The sequence below is a fragment of the Canis aureus genome, chromosome 9 (assembly GCF_053574225.1).
Source record: "Canis aureus isolate CA01 chromosome 9, VMU_Caureus_v.1.0, whole genome shotgun sequence".
NCBI classification, from domain to species: Eukaryota; Metazoa; Chordata; class Mammalia; order Carnivora; family Canidae; genus Canis; species Canis aureus.
In genome coordinates this window covers 68321924-68343065 of record NC_135619.1, presented here as the reverse complement: position 1 = coordinate 68343065, position 21142 = coordinate 68321924, and the positions used below count along the sequence as shown (strand labels likewise).

The 21142-nt window shown below is 53.9% G+C and overlaps 1 protein-coding gene across 7 annotated transcripts in view; it reads right to left on the bottom strand.

Annotated features, from left to right (window-relative positions):
• BDKRB2 (bradykinin receptor B2) overlaps nucleotides 1-10920 on the bottom strand; it is a 30916-nt gene extending 19996 nt beyond the window's left edge. For 4 of the 7 annotated variants that reach the window (XM_077910491.1, XM_077910492.1, XM_077910493.1 and 1 more), the window contains exon 1: nucleotides 10509-10920. The gene's annotated coding sequence lies outside the window, so the exon portion shown is untranslated. The remainder of the gene's footprint in view (nucleotides 1-10508) is intronic. The other 3 variants (XM_077910489.1, XM_077910490.1, XM_077910488.1) reach the window with 2 other exon arrangements.
• Nucleotides 10921-21142: the final 10222 nt, after the last annotated feature.

Here is a 21142-nt window from a genome sequence, read left to right as displayed (position 1 = left end):
AGGATGGATAATGCATGTGCCATCTGCCGGGTGCCCACTCTACTCTGAGCACGTAACACATAATAACTCATTTAACCCTCACAACAGCTCTAAGTGGTATAACAGGCCCATTTTACAGATGAAGAAACTGAGCCTCAGTGGTTCAGAGGTGGAGCTAGGCCTGGGACGCTGTGCCAAAGTGCTCCCGTGTACTCCCTTGGTCCTATAAGAAGCGTGGGACTCCTAGTGTTGTCCTCATCTTAATAAACAACAAAATAGGCTCAGATTACACACAGACACACACATACACACACATGCTCTTCTCTTACTTTACAACCGTCCTGACTGCCACACTGTCAGTCCCTTGAGCATAGGGCAGGGTCCTTGCTTCTCTGGGTGCCTGGTCCTGGATTCAGTAACAGCTGACTGAATCTTTGCCAAGCTGCATTGCTTTCTGCAGTAGTGAGTTTCCTGTCACTGGAGGTGTTCAAGTAAAGTCTGGGCAGTGTTTTTGGTGTATTTGGACCAAGATTCCTTAAACTCTTCAGGTTGAAACCCTATGACTATGTATAGCTGACTAATCCAACGCCAAAGCCCTGTCAGTCTTTGGCTTTCTGGGTTGAGACATACATTAAATTCATAGGACGGGAAGGTACTGGAGCTGTCAACTCTCTGTCAGGTGATTCACAGACCTGACCTCCCTTAATTCTCAGAGCAACACTGGGAGGGATTTACACCGGGTGTGACACCATCTGATTTCTGGGTCAAGAATGAACTTCAGAGACCACCCAGCTATGATGTGCGGAGTATGGCCTTAGACCAATGTCTGCACTTACTGTACCCCACCAGGCTGCCTTCTTCTTGTGGTGGGGGTGCGCTGGGGTGCGCCAGAGAAGAGAAGAGCACTGTCATCTCTTCATGAAACCCAGCTCAGCAACCATGGTGCGACTCAGCTGGCACGAGGGGTCTTGCAACCATGCCCAGGGCTCTGAGAACTTTGCGGACCCTGCTGGGGGTTGGGGCGCAGGACCATTTCTGTTGCTAAAGCAGGTGGAAAATTCTCACCTCCTGAGCCAGGATTGAGAAGAATTTCTGACGTGCACAAACTTGCCTCGTCCCTTGTGTTTCCCAGTTTGGAGGCAAGAACCAAAGCCTCTGAGATGCCCCGCCTGGCCCACTGCGAATCTGTGCCAGGCAGAGACCGTTTCCAAATTGCTCACCATCTCACGCACTCTGCCCTGAAGCCTGCCACAGGGGAAATGGGGGCCTCGGCCTTGTGTCCCTGCTTACTGCCAGGCCCCTTGGCCTCTGCAAGCCTCAGTTTCTTACTGGGGAAATGGGACTGGTTTTGAATAGATTCTCAGTAAGGACTGCTATTAGTAAGAGTTTGCATCTGTTGAGATGCCAGATGCCCCATCTCCTCTCTGGCTGCCTGGCTCCAATTCCTGGAGGCACCCACCGTGGTCACTACAACATAAAAACAATCTGATTTGCAAGCATTTAATGGGCCAGTCTCAGACTAAGAAAGACAGGCAGATGCGGCTTGGATAGCGTGTCTGAATATAGTTGGGCAGGAGAGGGTTGAGTGGCTCCCAAACTTGTCTCCAGAAAATTCAAATTGGATAATTCGGTGAAGAAAATCAAGAGCCTAAAAAAATTCCCTCTCCTTTCTGCTTGGTATTTCTGAAATGAATCAAAAGGACAGGAAACGCTTCATGCATAGGAATGTTGATCAGCATTTAGAAGAGGAAAATAGGAAAACCCGAAATATTTAGGACCAGGAAATTGGTTAAATATATTAAAAATGATGTTCCAGAGATGCCTGGGTGGCTTAGTCGGTTTAGTGTCTGACTCTTGGTTTCAGCTCAGGTTGTGATCTCAGGGTCATGAGATCGAGCCCTACATCAAGGTTCCCACTCAGCTCAGAGTCTGCTTGAGATTCTCTCTCTCCCTCTCCCTCTCCCTCTGCTCCTTCTGCTCATGCTCTCTCTCTCTAGAATAAATAAATAAATCTTTTTAAAAAATGATACTTGCGATCTTTAAATAAATAAATAAATAAATCTTTTAAAAAATGATGTTTGTGAAAAAAATATGTATTTCTGATATTTTATCAAGCAGAGAAAAAAAAAGCAGGGGGCTAAATTGTATATAGAGCATGGTAGGCAAAATACCAAATTATCAACTGACAGTGTTTGCCTTCCAGCCTGGGATCCTGAGTTGCTTTCGTGTTTTCTTTATTCTTTGTAGTAGCCTCCAATTTTTCTACGAAGGATAGGTATTACTTTTGTAACGGAGAGATTTAAGTAATCCAAGTGTTTTCTCCAATTTTTAAAAGCACAGGGAATGCATTATGGGTTAGCTCTATGTAATGAAGATCATCAGCCAACTTGTGTTCAAAGGAAAAGACTGGCTTACATAAAAACTGATGAATACGCAATCATGTTTTCATTTAAATTGAAATGTCTAAAGTATTTATGAACCCTTTCTTTAGTGGCTTCCTGTTTGCCCAGCCACTTGTTCTGAGCAGGTGGATTCAGCAGGCTTTTCTAAATCCCAGGGAAAAGTACCCAGATGAGTTGCTGCTTGTGGGAGGTTCTGGGACGATTTTTTTTTTTTTTTTTTTTTTTTACCTAGCAGCGTCTGAGGGCTCAGATTTCCTGAGTTTGGGGTCCCCGTGAAATAAAGTAAAGAGCAAAAGCAAAGCCTTCCCCAACCTCTGTTCTAGATCTTGACTCATGCCTCTTAGGTCTTTGTATGATTTTTTCCACGACACTTGCAGGGATGGCGTGTTTTGGGAGCCGTTCAGATTCAAGCATGTCCTTCTGCGGCCTGCGCTCCTGGAGGATCATTCAGTGTCACAGCTTGTTTGCCCCCTGAGTCTGCAGCTGCTCCTCTGTTGGGGTCTGCTGTATTTGTTGCCTCTGAAAACCTGAGGCCAGCTTGGTTTTCCTTCCTTTGTGTGTTGCCTGCCCCTTCCCTCTGGCCCCTTGTCCCTGGTTTATTCAACTGCCTCCCATCGTCATTGCCCTAGGTCAGGTCAGCTGTGACCTGTGAAGCAAATTTACCATGTAATGGAAGACTCTGGACGATAGAGTCTCACTGGTGGCCTTTGATTCTCTGCTCTGACATTTACTAATGATGTGACATCAAATTAAGGGCCCCTTCTCTGAGCCTGGGTCCCCCGGCTTGTAGGACAAGGAGCTTGATCTCCAGGGTCCAAGTTGTGGCGAGGATCCAGCAGATCACCCATGGCACCTGGGACCTCATGAAGCCTCAGCTCCCTTTCCTGCCTTAGGAATAATAGTCACCTCCTTTGTCCCCCAGATCCAAGGGTATTATGTGTGGTGACTGCCCTCGGGGGGCCTCACCTCTCCCCCTTCAGCTACAGCTACCACAGTCCAAATAGACCCTTGGAAGAAGTTCCCAGGCCGTTTGCAAGGAAAAGCCCTGTGGCTGATACTTATTTTTATTGTAAACGTGTGTCCATGGCCAGGGACATGTGAGGTGTCCCCATCAGAGCTGTTAGCTGGGGCTTCCAGGTTACATCCCACTGTGGGAAGCCCCCAGGCTGAGGGGTCCCTGTCTTGATACCGTTTCCTGTCCAGGGAGGCATGATGTCCTCATGGGAAGAACCAGACCAGGTCCCAACCTAGCTCCGTTTCAGCTCTGGAGACGTTTCTTGACTCTCAGGTGGGGCTAGCATCCCTGCTGAGTGGGTTTATCAGAAGGAATACTCGTGATGGTGTTGAGTGGCAAGGGAGCCCAGAGGTGGGGCTGAGATGCCCCTCAGGTGACACCGGGCAGTCTCCTGTGCCTTGTCTCTCCCCCGTGTAGGCGCCCCCTCCACTTTACTTGGGTCGAGGACCCTCATGGGAAAGGATTGAAACCTGCCCACGGGGCACCTGGGTGGCTCAGTTGGTGAAGCATCTGCCTTAGGCTCGGGTCAGGATCTCAGGGACCTGGGATGGAGCCCTCCCTGCTCAGCGGGGAGCCTGCTTCTCCCTCTCCCTCTGCACCCCCCCCAACTTGGGCTCTCTCTCTCTCTCATTCAAATAAATAAATAAAATCTTTTTTTTTTTTTTAATTTATGATAGTCACACAGAGAGAGAGAGAGGCAGAGACACAGGCAGAGGGAGGAGCAGGCTCCACGCACCGGGAGCCCGACGTGGGATTCGATCCCGGGTCTCCAGGATAGCGCCCTGGGCCAAAGGCAGGCGCCAAACTGCTGTGCCACCCAGGGATCCCCACTAAATAAAATCTTAAAAAAAAAAAAAAAGAAACTTGCCCACAAAGGCAATTCGGGCATTATAGACATGTCACCAGCTGGATGTGAGGACATGTAGGCAGTAGAGAGGCAGTATGTGTGCGTGGTGTGTGGTGTGTGATGAGTACGTGTGTGTGATGTGTGCATCTGGGTGTGTGTGACATGGGAGGTGTGTGTTTGCTGTGTATGTGGTGTGTGTGTGGTCTCTGTGTGTGATATGCATGTTTGTGTGGGGGGGTGTCTGTGTCTTTGGTGTATGTGTGTGCTATGTGTCTCTGTGTATATATTTTGTGGCATATGTGTGTGGTGTGCATGTGGTAGATGTGTGTAGTGCGTGTGTATGCATGTGTGTATGGTGTATAGTGTATGCATGTCTGTGATACGTATGTTTATGGGCTGTGTGTGTCTGTGTGTGGTGTTGTGTGTATACGTTTTGTAGTGTATGTGGTGTGTGTGTGTGTAGTGTGTGTGTATGCCTGTGTGTGTGTGTCTATAGGCTTCTGTTTGTGTGTCTGTGTGTCTGTGCATCTGCTGGTGGTGACAGATGCCCAGGAAGGACAGGGCAGAGACCCTGCCACGTGGCTCTGGATTCAGGATGCTTGGGAACAAGCCATGCCTGTGACTGTCCCGGCTCCTCTGGGGCTGACACCGGGGGTCACGGAGGCAAAGTGCTGCGTGAGAGTTTCTGGGGCTCTCGATTGTCTCTCCCACCAGGCTCCTCGGACCTTGTGGGCAGGTCTCGAGCTGAGGGGCCCAGCGCGGTGTCGTTAAGTGGCTCAGGAAGGCTGGGACGAGCGGAGTCTGAGGCTCAGGGCTGGGGGGTCCGTGCCCCACCTGTAGGGTGTGGGGGCTGGCTCTGGGTCACCTTGCACCCTGCAGCCCTGCTCTGTGCTGGCCTAAGAAAGTTCCTTCTCCCAGATGTGACCAGCTCAGTTCTGCTGATAATTATCATTTAAAAAATTTTAAGCATCCTTTTAAGATAGTGATTATGGACGCCTGAGTGGCTCAGCGGTTGAGCGTCTGCCTTCAGCTCAGGGCACGCTCCCGGGGTCCTGGGATCGAGTCCCGCACTGGCCTCCCCGCTGGGAACCTGCTTCTCCCTCTGCCTATGTCTCTGCCTCTCCCTCTGTGTCTCTCAGGAATAAATAACATCTTTAAGAAAAAAAAATTAAAAAAACGAAACAGTGAATAAGCTTCAAAATTATATTACGACCAAATTTGTTAGCCATACCTTAGACTTTAGTGGATTTCATTGATCACACTAATTCATTAGTCACACTAGTTTTTTCTATAACACCTTCCCTTTTCTGGGATTATTTGTTGGGATTAATTTCTCTTTTGGCTCGAATGTACATACAAGTAAAAAAAATTTTTTTTCCAAAAAAAAAAAAAAACAACCAACAAAAACCTCATCCCCAGAGTCTGACCGGGATGAGCAGTTTTGGGGTGCCCAGCAACACTTAGGTGCCCAACACAGAGCCCATGCATAGTAGGTGCTCAGCAAAAGCACCACCTCAAAAACTCACAGAATGCACCCGAGGGCAGGACCGTCCCCCATTCTGGTGTCCCTACTGTTCCCTCACTGCCTCTTCCCTCTGCTGGCTCCTGGCTGTGGGCACAGAGCAGGACACGGTCAGGCTGTGGAGAGTAGGCGTCTTGGAGAATTTTGTCTCCTTATTTCCACTTAAATTTCTTTTTTTTTTTTTTTTAAATTTATATATTGAAATTCTGCCAAGGCATATCATGATAAGAATTTCAAAGGAAATTCAAAGGAAGCCTGCCTCCCCTCTGGTCCCATCCCCAGCACCCTCCTGGAGGCAGGCGCTCCCTGCCCTGGTTTCCCCAGCTCCTTCCAGGCACCCCCTAAGTGGGTCAGCACTGCGTGTGTACCCACAGTTTGAGGAGGGAAACGGGAGCATCCAGGTTGCACAGTTGCCCCGTTGCATTGAACAAGGCAGCCACCCACTTCGAAGGCGCCAGACACTGCAGGCAGGTCCCCGTTCCTTTCAGGAGGCTCGCAGTTCTATGATGCTCTGCAGATGGAGGGACCAAGGCCTAGAGAGGCTAAGTGGTTGTCCTAGGTCACACGGCTGGGGGCTGGGGAGGAGCAGGGGTGGGATTCAGTCCCCTGGAGCTGGCTTCAGAGCTTAGCAGGAGGAGCAGGGCAGGAACAGGGAGGGGGCGAGGCCTCGATGCCATGGGAGTCTGCTGCCCCGTGGGCCCCAATTCGTTTGAGTCTCCTGCTTCCCACTGTCTTGGCTTCTACCCATGATCTGTGCAGACCGCCTTGTCCTCAGGCCTTTGCCACTGCTGAGCACACCTGTGCCAGGTGGACACCCCCGTTCCCACCTCCTCCAGCTTTTCATCTCCCCACTTTGTTCTTTCATTCTGGCCATTCATTTCTGGACATTTCTGGTCAGAAGAGAGCCCAGAGGCCCCTTCTCCCACCCCTACTTGCCTCACTGGCATTTAACAACGTCTACTGGGGAGGATGGCTTTGGGCTCCAGGGCAGGGACAGGGCCTGATTCCTCCTCAAGTTCGTTTGCCTCAGAAAACCTTTGGCTAAGGCAGTTGATCTCTCAAATGTGGACAGAGAGGCCCACTTGCATCAGAATCCTGGGAGCTGGTAGGAGTGAGTCCAGGAGAGGGCTCTGCAGGTGGTGGGAGGGGGAGCCGCATTTGCAAATGGCTAGTCTTTCCCCATCAGGCAATGCCCACGCTGGAGCGCGCTCACTCAGGGGTCCCATAGGGAAGAGGCCACGTGGAGTCACGGGTGCAAATCAGCACAACCACCACCACCAAAGTGGCAGGCACTCTACAGTTTACAACATCCTGTGAGATGTCCGGTACAGATAGAGCTGATTTTCAAATGTGGACCCGTGAGGCCCAGAGAGGTGAAGTGACTTGCATGCGGTCTCTCTGCCGTCTAGGGAGTTTGGATTGGGATCTGGAACCACTTATCTGTGCCTCACGGGAAAGTGCTCCACAAGCCCCAGAGGTCAGGAGGCCCACAGGCATTGGGGCCTAAAGTTTGAGCCCTGAAGGGAAGTAGGACGGGACTCCTGGCGTCACCACTCAAGAATGTGTTGCCTGGGAACGCGAGCCCGTGCGTCCTGGGGGGCCCTTGTTCCCGGGAATCCTCAAGACGTGGTGGCCTCATGTGCAGTGAAGACAGCACCTCTGATAGTCCCAGGCCCGGTTCTTGCCCCTGGAGGCCGTCCTTCCGCTAGGCGGGGCCCTGCAGTGAGCCTGGTGCCTGCTAGCACCACCCCAACACCATCTGTGTTACACCTCCCCGTGGTCCTCAGAAAAGGAAACGATTCTCCCCATTGCACAATTGAGAAAGCAGGCTCAGAGAGCATCCCTGACCGGTAAAGAGCCAGGATAGGAACCCAGAGCTCATGTGTGTTCCACCCTGCATGATGATTTTGGTGGGGTGGGGTAGTTTGTTCATGTTTTTCTAGCCTCTAATACCCTACAGGCTCCACCACAGAGTCAAAGAGGTAGCTGACTCTTTGGGTTTGCAGTAGAAAGTGTGTCGTGATTAAGGAGTTGTGGATGTTTAGCTCAGAGAGGACCTACGAGGACTAGAATTGTACACCCCAGCCCCAAGAGCTAGAAAGGGGACCATTGCTCAGTGGGACAGGAGTTTAGCTCCAGTCTAAGGAAGAACTTTTATTTTTTTTTTAAAGATTTTATTTATCTATTCATGAGAGACACAGAGAGAGAGAGAGAGGCAGAGACACAGGCAGGGGGAGAAGCAGGCTCCATGCGGGAGCCCGATGCGGGACTCGATTCCGGGACTCCAGGATCACATCCTGGGCCAAAGGCAGGTGCTAAACCGCTGCACCACCCAGGGATCCCTAAGGAAGAACTTTTAAACAGTAGAACTTTCTGAGATGGAGTGGGCTGGCTGGCAAAGTAGTGAGCTCCCTGTCCTTGGAAGCATGCGCGCTAAGAAAGATACTCACAGTTCAGGAGATTCCTAGACTGGGGGGTGGTGGAGGTGATGCACTCAGGGTGTCAAATCTTAGTAAGTTCTGATACTCTAAGTGCCTTCTGAATCCTTAAAGCAACATACAGATCTGCTTTGTGTGCTTTTTTTTTTTTAGGCTTGATTTTTTTTTGGGGGGGGGGCAATTTTGGGTTCACAGAAAAATTGAGTAGAAAGCACAGAGATTTCCCATATGGCCTCTGCCCCCACAGACACCCAGCCTCCCCCGTGAGCAGCACCCACCAGAAGGGTGCGTTTACGACAGTGACTACCTACAATGACACGTCATTGTCACGCAAAGTCCACGGCGTTCCCTTGTGCCTTCAGGGGTTTGGACAGATGTACAATGACGCGTGTCCCTCAAGACAGCCTCACAAGAGCAGTTGCGCTGCCCTAAAGATCCTCTGTGGTCTGCAGTCATCGCTCCCTCCCCCTGACCCCCAGCAGCTACAGATCTTTCTACAACCTCCATAGTTTTGCCTTTTGCAGAATGTCCCATAATTGAAAATACCTGGGCAGGTAGCCTTTGCAGCTGGGCGTCCGTCACTCAGGACTTCACCCACCCACCCACCCACCCACCCACCCATCTGATCATTCAGCAGATCGCGAGCAGAGCCTGCGTGCTGTCAAGCAGAGTGGGTTCTCAGTGCAGGGGACGCAGCAGCAAGAGCGGGGACAGGGGAGCCCTGCTTTTATTCTGAGGACCACCCCCTCTGCCCCCCTCTGCCCTTGCGGGCCAGCCACGTTCACTGGGTTAGCAGAGACCACGCGGCGGCTCTTTCCCCTGCTCTGTCCCTACTTGGCCAGTGTCTCTGAAGTTTGGTCTCACCCACAGTCCTCAGATTCCCCAGTGTAGACTCAGCCCATCACCTGAACCTTCCCCTGTGTATCAGCGACAGAGCCAGGGTCCCAAAGAGGCCGAGGCACCGCCCCCACCCCCACCCCCCAGAGAAGGGCTCAGGTTGGTTCTCTCCCTGCTCTGAGACTCCTTCTTCACCTCCTTCCCAGGCTTGGAGCACGGGATTGCAGGGATTCTGTGAGTTTAGGGCAGGGCTGGAATGGGGCCCTAGGGTTTCGCCTGTGGGGAAGGCATGGGAGCCGTCTTGTTTCCCATGCTTTCCCAAACCTCTCCCCCTGGCTGTTGCCCAGATCTGCCCGCCTTCCACCTCACGCAAGGGGAAGCAGCAAACTCTTTCCTCGGGCTTGTGGGGCTCCCCATCACCCCACTGCTGCCACCATCTAGCAGGACAGGGAATGGCTTTCCTCCAGAGAAGAGGGAGCGGGCACCGTCCTCTGGGGTCGCTCACCCTGGCCCCGGCCCCGGGCCTTCCCTCTTTTCTAGAAGGAATAAAAGGCAGGGTTGGCTCGGGGCTCCTCGCTGCCCCACACCTGGGCCCGAGCTCCTGCTTCCTGTGCACCCACGCTGCTGGGAGCCACAGCAGGCCTGTGACTCAGGGAGGCGCATCCCAACCTGCCCTGCCGGAGCGACGCCCACTGGCCACCCCAGCCCAGGCTCGTGCAACGACCTGCCCTCAGCGGCCCTCGTGGGGCACTGACTGCATATGTGGGCCTTCCCAGGCAGGCACAAGCCCATTTCTACCTTTGTCACCACCCTGCCAAGTCAGCTCAGGAAATGGCATAATTTGCTCAAAAACGTTACCCAGCGAAGGAGAGCAGAGCTGGAACTCCAACCCACGCAAAGCCTGTGCTCTGAACCGGTGTCTGGTTTGAGCCCTCTGGCCTGGACAGCCAGGACCACGACCCGAGGGGCTTTCAGCTGAGCTACCACCCCTCGGCGCACACCAGCAGCACTTACAGACCCTCTCCCACCCGCCCTCTGATTTCACTCCTGCCACCCCAGGAGCCAGCAAGCAGGGTACTTTGCAGACAGAGAGACTGAGGCTCGGAGAGGTTAAGAAACTTGGGTACACAGGGTCTGTGTACAGAGCCCACGAGCACCACAGCTGTGAGTTAGAAGCCGGATTCCGGAGTCTAAACCCCACACCCATCCCTCCTCGCTCCTTGTAGCTGAAGTCCAAGGCAGCTACCCAGAGTCTATACAAATCAAATCGCTAAATTGTTCACACAGATACACACATGCCTGTCTCTGCTCAAGAAGAAGACGAACCTAGAACAAACAAGGTAATAATTCCTGCTGCTGGGAGCCTTTCTTGTTACTCATCAGGACTAGAAAAGGAAAGGAACTTTGCCCCAGGACCCAAGGGAACTTTACTCCCAACCCCCGGGGAATCAGTCCCTGTGACACTCACCTGCTGGCTCTCTCTTTGTCCTGGGACCTCCTGTCCTCCTGGGACCCCTCTTGCCCAGAGCAAGCCACGTGGGCACCTAGAGAGCTCCCTCGGTCCTGCAGGACTGCCTGATGTCCTCAGTCCTCCTAGGAGCCGCCAGAGCCGAGCTGAAGTGGTGGAGGGAACAGCTCATCTTTCAAGGGCTGGGTGGTGATGTCACCGCCCTCCTGGGCACTTCCTCCCTCCACCTCCAGCCCAGCCCAGCGCTCCTGCCCAGCGGCCCAGCCAGTCCCGCTACGGTTGGTTTCCAGAACCTACGCCCGCCCGCGGAGCCCGGGCTGGGATTGTTTCAGGAACCCAGGGCTGTGTCTGCCCTGCGAGCCTTGAGAGCTCAATGAGCCACATGGAAGATTTCCAAGTGAGCCCAAGGAATGTTCTATTGTGTAGCCTGGCTGCCTTTCAGAGCCACAGGGTGGCAAATGTGTCCAGGACTCAAAATCAGCAGGTCCTGGATCCCCATCCCTGCACTCGCTTCCCTGCCTAAGGGCCTCAGGGCTTAGAGGGCTGGGAGATGGACTGGGCTCCCTGGGCTGGGAGATGGACCCGAGATCGTGACAAGTGTCAGAGGGGTGTGGTGAGGATTAATAACAGCCCTGACACATATATAACTCGTGCTCTGTGTCAGGCACTTTTCTAAGCACATAAATGGATGGACTCAGCTAATCCTCTCAAGAACCCAGGCAATCTGCCTCCAAAGTTTGTGTTCTGTTTTTTTTTTTTTTTTTTTAGATTTTTATTTATTTATTTGGCAGAGAGAGCGAGCACAAGCAGGGGAGAATGCAATCCCCAGTGGAATGCAATCACGGATTGAAAAGAAGGCGTGTAGCAGGTTACCTCTAAAAACTAGCATTCCTCCTCCTGGCATTGTGCTAGGCGGCTGGCACACTCTGTAAGTGAGTAAGTTCGTCTAACACAACACTTCTCTCTTATCATTACTTCCCTCACGTGATTGTTTTTACGTCTGAGGTTCAGTGTAAACAGTGAGCCTGCCTCCCAAGTGGCAGAAATGTGGAAACACCTTTGCAGAATGAGCACCTTTCCCTGTCTTGTTTCCCGGCCCCACGTGAGGTTTGTGGGCTCCACCCCTCCTGCCCCTGCCACACCTGGGCACGTTTGGCAATGGTTTCCTCCTGCTTCAACATTGATTGGTTTTCTTGGCTTTGCTCTGGAGGCTTAGAGGCAATCCGACGATCCAAAGCTGGAAAGTGCAGAGCCTTTCAAATGTACATGTTTTTAAAGTCTTAAAGCCTTTCCTTCCAAAAAGACCAGATAAAGTGGGCCGGGGGTGGTGGTGGTGGGAGGGTGCAGGGAGCTGGAGAATAAATAGGAGGGTCAGAACCCTACCCGCTGTCTCCTCTTTCCCTGTCTTCTGAAGCAAGTCTACAAACAGTGGTCAAGTTCCACTCCGTCATCACAGAGGTAGGGAAACTGAGTCCCACAAAGGCATATCGGGATCCGGGCCTGGTATGGCTGTGGACTGGTTTCATAAACTTGAGTCAAGTCTCTTCCCAGCCTGGATGCCTTGGGTGACTCCCCAGAGTACCGACCTGTCCTACCACATTAGGACTCCTTGACTTCCCAAGAGGGGACAGGGCTCTGGGGAGAGGTTGCATGTGGCCCCTGAGCACTCTAAAATGGTTTCCAGAATTGTACGTGCATGCCTTGTCCAGGTGAGAGGATCCACTGCCTTCCTCAATTCCAGAAGACCAAAGCACGTTGAGCTCCATCAGAACAGAGCCCCCGGGAAGTCCCCTGCTGGTACATTCTCGGGTTCCGTGTCTATGAGAAGAAAATCCTCAATGATCTGAATCCAATGTGGACGCTTCTGTTGACTGAGAGTTCCAGAAAAGCATCCGTCCATCTACATAGTGTTCCATACACTGCGGTAATGTAGGATTTGAACAATACCATTTCGATCCAGTTTTGAAGTTCTGCTTGGAGGCTGATCAGTTTTTGTTAGTTCTAGGTTCACACTCTGACACTTCCCTTGCCGGGTTCTCACACTCTGGGCTACTGTGTATCTAACCACTCTGGGGCCACATACCGAGTAACTGTGGACACCCCCCATATCCTGGAACTCCAAACCTTATCCAAACCTTATTACCCAGTCCAAGGGAGCCTGGGAATCCTAGTTAACCCCGTCGTGCTCCTCCCTGTGGCTCCAGCTTGCTGCCACCCTGTCCTTGGGTACAACCCCTTGTGTGGACCTGCCTGGGAGCCTCCTCACATTTGGAACTAAAGTAACAAAAAGTTCTATCTTTCATCCATACAATTAGCATTGTGTTGCGTCTTGCCATCAAACAAACTTTAAATTTGTTTCACTCTTTCTTTTGCCTACAGCTGTATCTACCCATTTAACCAACTATCCATCCATCCATCCATCCACCAATTCACCCACCCATTCATTCACTAGCCCATCCATCCATCCAACCATCTATCCATCCATCCATCCATCCATCCATCCATCCATCCATCCATCCACTAGCCCATCCATCCATCCATCCACCCATTCACCCACCCATTCATTCACTAGCCCATCCATCCATCCATCCATCCATCCATCCATCCATCCATCCACCCATTCACCCACCCATTCATTCACTAGCCCATCCATCCATCCATCCATCCATCCATCCATCCATCCATCCACTCACTCACCCACTTATCCAGCTACTCACCTACTCATAAATCAGACATCCACATAGTTAGGCTGTGCATTGTTAGACACTCAGTGAATGCATCAGATGCACCCTTGCCTGGGAGGACCCTGCCACTGAGGCCAGCTCGCTGCTTAGGGGCAGGACCTAGACGAGGAACCACTTCCAAAGGAGCTCCATGTGGACTCAGAAAAAACCCTCTCTAATTTTTATGTGTTAGCTTGTTTTTTTGTCCCTCTTTTTTGCTAAGGGGAAATTTGACTAAACCCTTCCTGCCAAATGACCACAGCCCCTGGCTTCTTCCCCATCGGGTCTGCCTGGCTGGGGCCCGCAGAGGGGCCCTGTCCTGCTCCAGCCAGTGCACCTGCGTTCAGAGAGAAGCAGGAGGGGAATCAAGTTGTTTCTACATAACCCTGGTGGCCTCCCCATTAAGCCAGGGCTCCTTTGTGAGGCATGGTAAGAATGTGCCCGGGGCCCTCTGGCCTCTCCGGGCTCAAGTCCTGCCCCCAAGCTTTAGCCCTGTGAAATTACCTAAAGTTTCTGAATGCAGCAGGATCATACCTAACTCTGGACCTTTGCATATGCTGTGATCTCTGCCCGGAGCTTGGCCCTCACTTGGTAAGCCTTGCCCTTCCCTAGGGGGGCCCCTCAGGAGCTCTTCTTGATGTGTCTGGTTTGGTCTGGGGCCCATCTGCTCTCAGCAGCCTGACTGCGTTCCCACCACAGCCCTGTGGGTTTCCTCTGTGACCCCTGCACGTAAACTCCACGAGGCAGGGCCTCCTGTTTTACTTATTGCCTGTCTATTTATCATCCAGCACATAGCAGGCACCCAACGAATACATGCTCATACACAACCCAGTCTATGGGGAAAAGCCCCCAAATCCAACCTCTTTGGGGGTAAAGAAAAGATCATGCAAAATAGAACAGCATGTATGTACATACACTTGTTTCTAATTGTCTGCCCCTTCAGCCAGTGTTCTGGAACATTCTCTCCAACATCTGTGTGTGAGGCTGGGGTTGTCACTTCCACCCCGCACACCCCTACCTAGGAAGACCCCTGTCATTAGCCCCCCAGGAGTGAGCTGTGCTTTTCTACAGCACTCCACAGGCCTGGCCAGAAAGCCAACCCCTGTTCTCTGGGCGAAGGGCTGACTTGTCACGCACACCCCAGACAAACCAGTCCTGGAAAACTGGTAGGCAGAACGGAAAGGTAAGCTCTGACTTTGATGCATAGCAAAACACATGCAAAGCCTGTGATTTCGACTGGTTGGCACCAGCAGGCACACCTGTGAGCCCTAGAGGGCACATCCCAGCCCTGTGCACTTCCATCCCGCCTCTGGTCCCCACTCCCAGTGGCCCTGACGCGGCCCTGCTGGAGGCACTGTCCTTGGGCACAGGCCCCGCTCCCGACCCTGTGGCCGCCCGCTTCCTATTATAACGCCGTTGGCTGTTTAATGTCGTTCTAAGGAGAGAAAGGTTAAGCGTTTAAAGTATTAGCCTCTTTTACCATTTATCTTCATATTACTCAATGCCGATTTTAAATACGAATATCGGTACGTTTAAGTCATAGGTGGAATCGCCAAAATGACATAATTCATGTTTCATAGCTTGTGTGCGCATGCGAGTTTTATTCTTATCAGACACTGGGAAACATTGCAGAATATAAACTCATCTGTTTTTGTTTAACTTTGGGCTATGGGAGTTTCCCCCCACAGTTTCTGTTTGACTGGGCTTTCCCGCAGTATCTCCCCACCCCAGATTTGGGGCGGGGGTGAGTGAGGTCCCTGCTATTCCTGGTATGCAGACATTAGGAGGTGGGCTGGGAGAGGTGTTCCAGGGGTTGGTGGAGGCAGTGTGAGGAGGCCAGTCCCTCCTCTGTCCCCCTGTCCATCTCCTTGCTGCTCTGGGAGGTGGGCGGTGGGACCTGGTCCCCTTGGGCCTGGCTCACTGTCGAGCACCCCAGGTTTGGTAGAAAGGAGCCCCCGGTCTGCCTGTCAGCCTGGCCGCACTTCCTAACTCTGTCCTTGGCGCTGCAGCTGTCGCCAGCAGGTCTTGAGAGGTGGTTACTCACTTCCTGCAGCTGGGGCTGGGAAATCCTCAGGGCGAGGAGGGGAGGTTGGTTCCTGGCATCCCTCGGACCCTCTTCTCCTGGGATGACCGCTGAGCCATGATCCCCAGGGAGCCATCTCTGTGCAGGCTCCTCTATGTCCCATGAAACCTGGGACCCCCTAGCACAGCCCCCGCCGGGGCACCTGGCTGGTTAGCCCCCTGAAGTCCCCTAGGCTGGCACAGTACCGAGTCCTCTCCACCCCCCCTTCCTCCCCCTCACTCCTCCTCCCCTTCATCAGGAAACTGACACGTGGAGGGGGAGTCCAGCGAGGGGTGGAGGTGGGCTTTGGTGGCATGTGCTGTAGCTTCTCCTCCAAGGACTTGAGGGGACTGGGGTGGGGAAGGCTGGGGTGATTGGCTGAAATGTTTGGGGATGTGCAGGGGGTGGGGAGTGGAGGGATATTGTATTGCCCTCCCCACCCCCATCTGCCTTCCAAATTCAAAATTTGGGTTCCATTCCCCCCTCCTTGGCCATCAGAGGTGACACTGCGGGCCCCTGCTCAGGGGAGACTCAGTAGGGAGGGCTCCTTGTCCAGGATGCCAACTCCTGTCCCACATGGCTACCAGTGGCCCTTCACTGCCTAGGGGCTCAGTCTGCACCCCCCCTAGCTGACCCTCCCTCACCTGGGCTGCCTCGCCATCCCTCTCTAGCCAGCTCTGTGCACCTGCTCCAGGACCCCCCTTATCCCTGAGCTTGGGGCTCTGCAGCCCCTCACTTTCTGTCTGCGCTCTCCAATGTCCCAGACCCGATTTCCCTCAGGGCCTCCCGAACCCTGACACCTGTCACTGGGGTGGCTCGTGCACATGAGTTTAGAGTCTAACTGCTCTGTGCATCCGTTTCCCCTTTTACTGCAGAGGTGATACTCCTGCCTGGTGGGGCGTGAGACTCAGGTGAGGTGGCGCTGGGTGTGTGGCACCAGCTGAGCAGCAGGCGGAGGCAGGGGGCTCTAACGGGTGCAGACCTGACCTCCAGCCCCGCACCTTCACAGGTGCTCTAGCTTGGGCAGGGTCCCCCGGCCGCTCACGGTACACAGGGACGTCAGGTCTGCTGCAGGGCTGCTGGCAGCCGAGTGGGGATCCGGGTAGCCTGGCCCTCCCCGGATTAGTCCTCTCTTCCTGGCAGGATGGACCACAAGCACTCTCCCTTACCTGCCTTGACAAAAAACGTAACATAAACTGGCCATTTAAAAGTTCATTGTCAGGGCCCCTGGGTGGCTCAGTGGTGGAGCGTCTGCCTTCGGCTCAGGTCATGATCCTGGGGTCCTGGGATCGAGTCCCGCATCGGGCTCCCCGCAGGGAGCCTGCTTCTCCCTCTGCCTGTGTCTCTGCCTCTCTCTGTGTGTCTCATGAATAAATAAATAAAAAATCTTAAAAAAAAAAAAAAGTTCATTGTCATTGAGCAGATTCACCATGTGGTACCATCACATCTGTCTAGTCCAAAACATTTCCATTCCCCCCAAAGGAAACCATGCACCCACTGAAAGCCACTCTCCAGACCCCACCCCCCAGCTCCCCAACCCCTGGCAGCCATCCATTTGCTCTGTGTGTTGGGATTTACTTATTCTGGGTATTTTCCTATGAGCAGAATCACACAATCTGTGACCTTTCAGTGACTCCTTTCACTCCGCCTCCTGTTTCTGAGCTTCACACACGTGGCAGGGGTCTGTGCTTCGATCCTGTTTCCAGCCGAGTAGTATTCCATGTTGTTCATCCATTCACCATTGATGGATGTTTTGACAGATGTGAACCATGCAGCTATGAACACCCACGTAAAAGTATCTTGAGTTTCTGTTTTAAGTTCTCTGTGGCACCTGCCAGGAGTGGAATTGCTGGGTCACGAGGTAGCCCTATGTTTACCTTTTTTTTTTTTTAAGATTTTATTTATTTATTCATGAGAAACCCAGAGAGAGAGAGAGACAGAGACACAGGAGGAGGGAGAAGCAGGCTCCCTGCGGGGAGCCCGATGCGGGACTCGATCCCAGGTCTCCAGGATCATGCCCTGGGCCAAAGGCAGACGTTCAACCACTGGGCCACCCAGGTGTCCCTTATGTTTACCTTTGTGAGGAATGGCCAGACTGCTATCCGTAGCAGTTGCACCAGCCGTGCTCTCCCCTGTGCTCCCCACTCAAGTCCACACGCTCCGCCTCTGATGCCACTGGGGAGCGAGGGGTGTTTTGACCCACCTGGGCCTCTAAGTTCCTACTGATTCGTGGCCAACCTACAGGTTGTCCCCACCATCGTCTGTACCCTCTTCACCCCCAGTGTTGGTTAGAACATCCTCAGTTTACCGAGGTGCGTTCCCATGTGCTCCTCATTGGGGTCTTACGTTGGTGCAGAGAGGTTGAGTATTTGGCACAAAGTCGCCCAGCTCAAGAGAGGCTGAGGTGGAGCAGGAATCCAGGCCTCCTGACCCTGGTGCCCCGGTCTGCACGGTCTGCACGAGGCGGGGTGCCAGCTCAGAGTCTCCACTTCCCAGGGGGTTGCCCCACAAGCCAGGATGTCCCTGGGAGCTATCTGCCCCTCCGCCCCGACACCAATGCTCCAGCCTCCCTGGGAGAGAAACACGCTAAATACATAACATTCTGGGCCACATTCCTCTGCCCAGGGTGGCTTGAGCCACAGGCTGGGGCCTGCGGCCGGGTGTCCTTCACCCTTGAGTAGTTCCCCTTGGGTTTACCTTCAGGTCTGTTTTCTGAACGCACCTTCCCGGCCCCCGGCAGCTACCCGGCTGGATGGATCACCTCGGGGCGCCCTGAGGTCAGTTGCAGCCACCACCTGGCAAAGCATAATTAGCCAGGCCCCTAGGTGCTTGAGCACCTCGCTCTAAGCAGGGCCCACCAGGCGGGTTCTGGGTGTCACCTCCAACCCACAGGGCCAGGCTCCAGGTGGGAATCTCTGTACCACGTCCTCAGTGAGGAATCCAGGGTTCCCAGAGGTCAATAAGCTGAGCTCAGGTATGCGACCCAGCCGCTCTCACCAAGGTCACTGCAGGGGCCCCTGGCTGGTCTCTCAGGTCACCACCCCCTTCCTCCTCACAGCAGCCGGAGGGATGGTTTTGCAATTAAAAAACTTAAAAAAGAAATGTGCATGCAGTAAAGTTCACTTTTTGTGGAGTGTCTGGGTCTGTGGGTTTTGGCAAGTGCAGACTCATGCACCCAGTGCCCCGGCGCCCCCCAGGACAGTGCAATCCCCTAACGCGGGCCCCTGGGTACAAACGCCTCCCCCACTCTCTGGCCACCAGCCATCTGTGTTGTCCTGTCCAGGAGGATTTGCGAGGAGGTAAATCACCCTCCTTTTATATTTTTAAAATAAAACCCAGTCCCGGCCCCGTGGTCCAGGAGGCACTTTCCTGTCCAGGACACCTACCTGGCAGGCCCGTCCCCTGGGAATGTCCTTGGCCGAGCTCTGTTCTCCTGAGTCCTAAGACAGGCCTCCTCGGCTCCTCCCAGGGAGCTTCTTCCCCTGCCATCCTGGCTAAGAAGGTGCCCTCCGCCCCTGCCTGTTATTCTGTGTCACCGGGGGCTCGTCTGTGCGTCTGCAGGACCCCTGCCGTGCGCAGTGGTGTGAGCTTGTTCGCCTGTGTGTCCCATTCCTGCCATGAGCTCGTAGCTCCACGAGGGCTAGAGCCGAACCTGCACGATACGCCAGTCCACCCACAGGCAGGCACACAGTAGGTGCTCAATAACTGCTTAAGGAAGGCTGTAGATGCTGCGAACCCAGTTGCTTTCTGATTCCCACCTGCACCTTTTCCACGATACCCTGTGGCCTCCCCAGAATTCTCACACATCTGTCCATCTGTCTATCCATCCACGCATCAAACACCCCGACCCCCGGGGCCAGATTTGTTCCCGTGTGCCCACCCAGGGCTCACAGAACCCGGTGAGACTGGTCCCTGCTTCCTCGGGTCTGGAGGAACAGCCTCCTCGCCAAGCACTTCAGAGGTGGGAGAGGACCCTCCCCTCCATTTCCTCACCTGGCCACCTGGTCGCAGCTCTGTGATGTGAGCGACGCCAGGGGGCTAAGGGAGGGGTGCTCTGGGGCCGAGGAAGGAACCAGCCCCGACGTCATGACAACAGCAAGCATGTCCTGTTGTTCCTGTCCCCATAAATAAGCACCACTTTCCTAAATGCCACCCTGTCACGAACCCTGAGGGTGTCGGTTGAGCTGGAAGCAGGATCCAGAGTTCCCTGTTGCCAGAAATAGGCGAGGGGGCCCCCTACGAGGCTGGGATTGTGTGGGTGGTGGTGGCTGGCCACCCTTCCGGGCACTGAGCTGGATTCCCTTCCCAGACCGGAATGATTCAGAAAGTGAGGAGGTGACCTCTTCCTTCCCTGAGGGTTACTTTTTTGCTTGCAGGGTTTACTTGAAGAGGGAGGACATTTCAGCAATCAAAGGGAAGCCGGAGCGGATTATGCAGAGTTGCCCAGAATGCCATGGTGCCTGGCACAGGGGGGTGCGTAATCAGCACCTCCTCGCTGGAGAGACAGGTCTGCCCTGGCCCCTGAGGACGCAGAGCCTCAGACCCAGACAGAGGCCCCAGGGCAAGGCCGAGATTAACACTCAGGTCTCTGGGGATGGGGTGGGGGCCGTGCAGCCACCCCAGGAGGGTCCCCGGGAGCCCCTCGGAGCTGCTGCTTCTGCAGACACTGCTGCTGCCCCAGCACAGAACTGCTGATGTGCCCAGGCTGGCGGCGGACGCCACGCTGTCCCTGGTGCACCGGGGGACTGGACACAGCTGCCGCCACCTTCCTGGGACGGCTTCCCGGGTGCTCACCAGCTTCTTCTTCTTCTTCTTTTTTTTTTTTTTTAAAGATTTTTATTTACTTATTCATGAGGGACACAGAGAGAGAGAGAGGCAGAGACCCAGGCAGAGGCAGAAGCAGGCTCCATGCAGAGAGCTGATGTGGGACTCGATCCCGGGACTCCAGGACCACACCCTGGGTGCTAAACCGCTGAGCCCCCCGGGCTGCCCCGAGCTCACCAGCTTCTGATTCAAAGGCCCAGTGTGGGAATGTCCGACGGGAAATCCTGGCTACGTACCCGCCTCCCAACTTGCAGGAGAGGCTGGGAAAGCGTTTGCCGTCCTCTAAGACTCCGGGGGTGGGGAACCCCCAAACTCGGCAGGGGCGTTCAGAGATGCAGGGGAGACCCAGCAAGAATCAACATGCGCACGAGCCTCCCCTGCGCCATCCCACACTCAGGCCAATCCGTATCTGGCGTTGCCATGCTTCTGAGCCTCCTCGGATGCTGGCCTCGGCACTTGGCCTGGCACGCCTGTCTGCGTGTCCCCGCATCTGGATGTGTCACCGCATCCACATCCACATATGCTCCTCTTGCTTCCCTTCTCCCCAGTGTGAATTTACCAACAGTTTGGTTGCATTAGTTTTCACGTTGTTACGCCCACGTGGTAGGGAACGTAACGGGGCTGCGCTGTGGCTGGGGGGCCATGTGTCGCCCGTGAGTAGGTTTATTGGCTTCCTGGGGCTGCTGTGACAAACGACCACCTGGCTTACGACCGCACAGGGATGTCCTCTCACAGAGCTGGGGGCCACAGGTCCGAGACGAGGTGTCGGCGGGGCTGGCGCCTCCCGCTAGCTTCAGGTGGCGGCCAGCGTGCCTTGGTGCTCCTTGGCTTATGGCCACCTCCCTCCCATCTCCGCCTGTCACCTGCTTTCTCCTCGCCCCCTGCCTCCTTCTCGTGAGGACACTTGGGAGGGTATCGAGGACCCCGCGGACAATCCAGAATAGTCTTGTCTTCATCATATCCGCAGAGACCCCTTTCTCCATCATTTCTCCCCTTTCTCTTATCATTTCTTGGACAAGTCCCTC